At 37.9% G+C, this 4,928-nt stretch overlaps 1 pseudogene; it reads left to right on the top strand.

The window, feature by feature from the left end:
- Positions 1–615: 615 nt before the first annotated feature.
- Positions 616–3,658, top strand: LOC142873704 (small ribosomal subunit protein eS25-like; annotated as a pseudogene).
- Positions 3,659–4,928: the final 1,270 nt, after the last annotated feature.

The following is a 4,928-nucleotide window of genomic DNA, read 5'->3' as shown; positions in this document are numbered from 1 at the left end:
TTAAGCATTTATTATACAAAGCCTAAGTGCTAGAGATAAATATATATTTTGTGGGAATATATACATTGAATCAATTAAATTGGTTGGGGTTATAACATTTGGGTTTGATAGTAAATGATTAATGTGTCAAACTGAGAATAGTGAAAGGTTCTCCAAGCGTATGACATAGCATGGCATAACAATGAAAGAATGAAAGACTATTGTGAGCCCAGTGACTGACATACAGATGTATGGTGGGAATTGGCAGAAGAATCTGGAATGGTGGGTTGGGATTTTGCATACTGACCCATGGGTTTTATCCTGCAGATAATGGTGGAGTATCTGATCTGTTTCCAAGAATGAAGTTTGTCATGTTATAGAATGAGACCTAGATTAAATACTGGTGGAGCAGACTAGTGTAGAGCATGTTTAAAAAAGAACACAACTGCTCAACATTAAGAAAGCTAAATCTGTCAAGTATTATGCGTAAGCAATAAGCAATATAGATGAAGTCAAGAATATCACAAGGCAAGTGATTACAGAAATGGGTGGGTAAGAAAAGCAAACAGTAGAGTAAAATCAAAGATCCTAAGTCCTAAAATACCAAAATTTTTTTAATTGGCCTATGGCTAGGACATGGATGAGTTTACCTGGTTAAAAGATGTGGAGGTAGGACATCTCTCACATGAGGAGACGTTGTTAAGCCAGGGGCTAATATAATCAGATGGATATTTTAGAAAGATTGCAACTAAGGTTTGATGAAAGAGGGGTGAACCGGGGGCAGGAGGGCATTCTTTTGTGAAAGTGCATGAACAGAGAGTTGATGAAGATCTCAGCCAGGGAAATGCCCATGGACTAGAGTAGTCTTATCAGAAAGGGGAAAGATAATATGCCACAGTGGTCTTCTTCAGGGTCATTTGCAGTCTAGGTAGAATTTAGTTTGATAGGAATGGGGAAAAGTCTCCATACTGGAGGAAGGGCACCAGAAATTTTTACAGGGTAACAGATTTGGCAGGCTCCTAAGCCTGACTCCATTTGGCATTTTTTATATTCATTTCTGGTTCCTGGTACAAGTTCCACCACCTGAAAAGAATTTGTCAGTGGACCTCAGCACCATATTGATTACTATTAAGAGTCCAGTGGCTTCCTGTGCCAGTCACCTCCAGAAAAGCCTGTGGTTGGAAGCTAATACAGTACGAGCTAGTCTGTGGGCTTGAGATTATATAGGAATCTACAGAGAAATTTCCAAAGGTCCTCAAAAGTCCATTTCCACCATATTTACAGAATATGAATCATTCTCGAATGGGGCTGACCTTTAACTATACACAAGATTAAACCCCATGATATAGTGAAAAAAACCTGAGCTTTGACCACGTATTTGCTAAATGATTGATGAAAATTACCTTGAAATAAGAAAATATGGCTGTTTGTCAACAGAAAAAAATGATATTGCTTAAGTATCTACATTTCATGCTGCAATAGCTTCAACCAAGACATTCTGCAGACTGGTCACTGCTTTTTAATAATTCCATTGACGTCACATGGAGTTTAGAGCAAGCAGCTATTTTTATATATCAATTGAAAATGCAGCAGCTATCTCTCCTCTGAATTAGATCACAGAGCAGCAATGAAATGCGTGTTTCGGCCATAATGTAGATGAACAGGCACTTCTGGGTTATATTAGAGAGAATATGAGTTTTCCTTAATCTGCCCTGGAGCAATGGTTGCAGTTGTCAATTGTACAAAGAACTGAGCATGTTTTCTTGCAGTGTTTATAAGGAAGAAAGAAGGGAAATATTCTCCTTTGCTGTTCTGAGAGTAACTACCACAAAACTAGGCCCAATACACAGAGCAAGCCGATCTTTAGAAAAGAGGCAAAATTGTTAATGCCAGATAAGGAAAGGAATGAGCATAAAATCATTGATGCCCATTTCTCTGATTTCTTTGATGACAAAGAAAATCGATAATCAGATTCAGGGACAAGAGATCACCTGGGCTTTCAGGGGGACCTTTTGTTACTTTGAGGCTATGATTTCTGAAGAATTCTTCCAATTGGATATATTCTGATGCAAATGCTACTGAAAATACCTCCTGTTGCTACCATATAGAAATCCCTGTACAGAAAACCTTATGTATAAAAACACAGCACCATCATTACTATTATTAGTATCCTAAACAGAATCCCCAGAGTAGTATTGAACATATCTTTATATTTTGATTAGAAATAAAGAAACAAATGATCAATAAATACCATATGATACACGTTTAAGAAAAGTCTCTTAACCATGATGAAAAGGTCACACAGTGGATTTTTAAATCCATTATATAAAATCCCTCTATATAATTCCCCTATATAAAATCAGTTTCTTGTACATACAATTTTGTTTGTTGCAGAAGGTAGAAACTCATTATTTTGTAAAACTTGGAGATGAGATGGGGAGGAATAAACATTAAAATTTAAAACGATCAACTTTTTGCGACTCTATGTTGTTTCCCCAGATAAGTTTATACATTTCCATGAGACCTTCTGCTGGGCTGTGTTACATGACTGTGTTTTGTCAATTCTGAATTTTAAATCGCAAACGATAATATCAGCTCTCAAATGTCAGATATTATGATGAATTGGCTTTTCAAATTTTCAAGACATTCGCTTTCCTTGCTTCCAAAATGTCAAACGCAAAGGCTACTGTTAGCAAAGCTGTGCAAAGGATGTTATTGTTTCTCAGCAACCATAATAATGGACAATTCTTCCAAAGCTTGTTTCATAGGCAAAAGCCTGGGGTTTTTGGTTGATATTTTGACTATGTAGATTGTGTCATCTTTTAAGTAAGTTAATTAATGAAATCTAAACCTCCTAATATAGCACATTTAAAATGATTGGATTTTACCACCTCTATGGCGCTAAAATTTACGTTTTAAAAATGTTGATTAAGGCCGCGTCGCCACCTGTGGCGCTTTTGCACTTGGAGCTACATGCTTGGTCGTTGGTAATGCCAGAAAGTTAGACGTTGGGACTAGGTAAATTGCTTTCCCGTCTCAGTGCCGGAAGATAGCGCTATACTACTGCTTCACAACTAGCGGCAAAGCTAGCAGCAGAGTTCAGCACAACAAGCTAGCGGCCTGGAAGTTGGACTCCACTTCCACCTTCCCTCGGGCTAGAGAGAGAATTCTTCCCCAGAGAACGAGTGTACGTGGCTCCGCCCCTTGCCCCGGAAGTACTCGGGGCGGGTGGAGATTTCTGGGCCTGTTCGTGAGCAGCATTTTATTTTTGTCCAACGTCTTAAGGAGGCTGCGGTGGTTGCAGCACTTCTGGCGATGCAGACAAGAAGAAAGATGCCGGAAAGTCGGCCAAGAAAGACAAAGACCCAGTGAACACACCCGGGGACAAGGCCAAAAAGAAGAAGTGGTGCAAAGGCAAAGTTCCGGAGGAGCCCAACAACTTAGTTTTGTTTGACAAAGCTACGTGTGACAAACTCTGTAAAGCAGTTCCTAACTATAAGCTTATAAACCAGCTGTGGTCTCAGAGAGATTGAAGATTCTAAGTACCCTGGCCAGAGCAGCTCTTACGGAGCTCCTTAGTAAAGGACTTACCAAGCTGGTTTCAAAGGACAGAGCTTAAGTAATTTACAACAGAAATACGAAGGGTGGAGATGCCCCCGCTGCTGGGGAAGACGCATGAACAGGTCCAACCAACTGTATATTTGGAAAAATAAAACTTTATTAAATAAAAAAAATTAAAAATTATGTTGATTAAATGCTTAATATCTTGTTTCTAATTTTTCTTTGTTTAGATACACAAATGATTTACCCTTTTAGAAAGTGAAGATAGAGCAGCTAAAGAGAAATTTCAAGACTAATAAATTCTTCTTCATTAACATCTTAATCTAGCAAAACTAACATAAAAATTGCTACTTTGGATTTCGTGGAAAGTTGCCATGGAGCAATACTAAAAACTGGACTGTCTTTTTTTCCTATATTAATTAAAGTTTAACTGGAAATACTCATTGTTCACAAGTCCAGAAATTAACTCATAGATTGCTTGATGGGTTGGTTGTTTTATTTATAAATGTATTCACTTAGTTATCTATTCTACACATATTTATAGAGCACCTATCATTTTGTAATACCTAGACCAAGTAGAAAATACAAGGAAAAATAAAGCACAGTTTCTGGCCTTGAGGAGTTAGAATGTAAGGCAGGAACAGGATATATCAAAGCCAAAGACAACAAGAACTCCATAGGTCTAAGATACTCTATTAAAAAGACATCTGCACTAGAATGTTTTTATCTTAAAGCTGAATAGTACTCCATGGTATACATAAACCACATATTTTTAGTCCACTCATGAATTGATGGGCACTTGGGTTGTTTCCACAACTTCGCAATTGTGAATTGTGCTGCTGTAAACATTCGAGTGGAGGTGTCTTTTTCATAAAGTGACTTTTGATCTTTTGGGTAGATTCCCGGTAGTGGAATTGCTGGATCAAATGGTAGATCTAGTGTGTCGCTTTAAAGTACACCATAGAGTTCTAGTCAGCCACAAAAAACAATGGTGATCTAGCACCCCTTGTATTATCTTGTATAGAGCTGGAACCCATTCTACTAAGTGAAGTATCACAAGAATGGAAAAACAAGCACCAGATGTACTCACCATCAAATTGATTTTAACTGCCCAACAGTTAAAAGCACGCAAAGTAATAACATTCACTGGGTGTTGGGCAGATGGAAGGGGGTGGAGGGTTTAGGTATATACACACCTAATGGGTGCAGTATGCACCGTCTGGGAGATGGACAAGCTTGAAACTCTGACATGGGTGGGGAAAAGGCAATGTACGTAACCTAAACATTTGCACCCCCATAATATGCTGAAATAAAAATAAATAAATAAATAAATAATTTTAAAAAGACTACTACTCACTTATTTCTACACGTAACTTTGAAAGTAAGTT

The sequence above is a fragment of the Microcebus murinus genome, chromosome 11 (assembly GCF_040939455.1).
Source record: "Microcebus murinus isolate Inina chromosome 11, M.murinus_Inina_mat1.0, whole genome shotgun sequence".
NCBI lineage: Eukaryota > Metazoa > Chordata > Mammalia > Primates > Cheirogaleidae > Microcebus > Microcebus murinus.
Note: the sequence above shows the minus strand (reverse complement) of the source record. Positions and strands in the feature narration are given on the sequence as shown.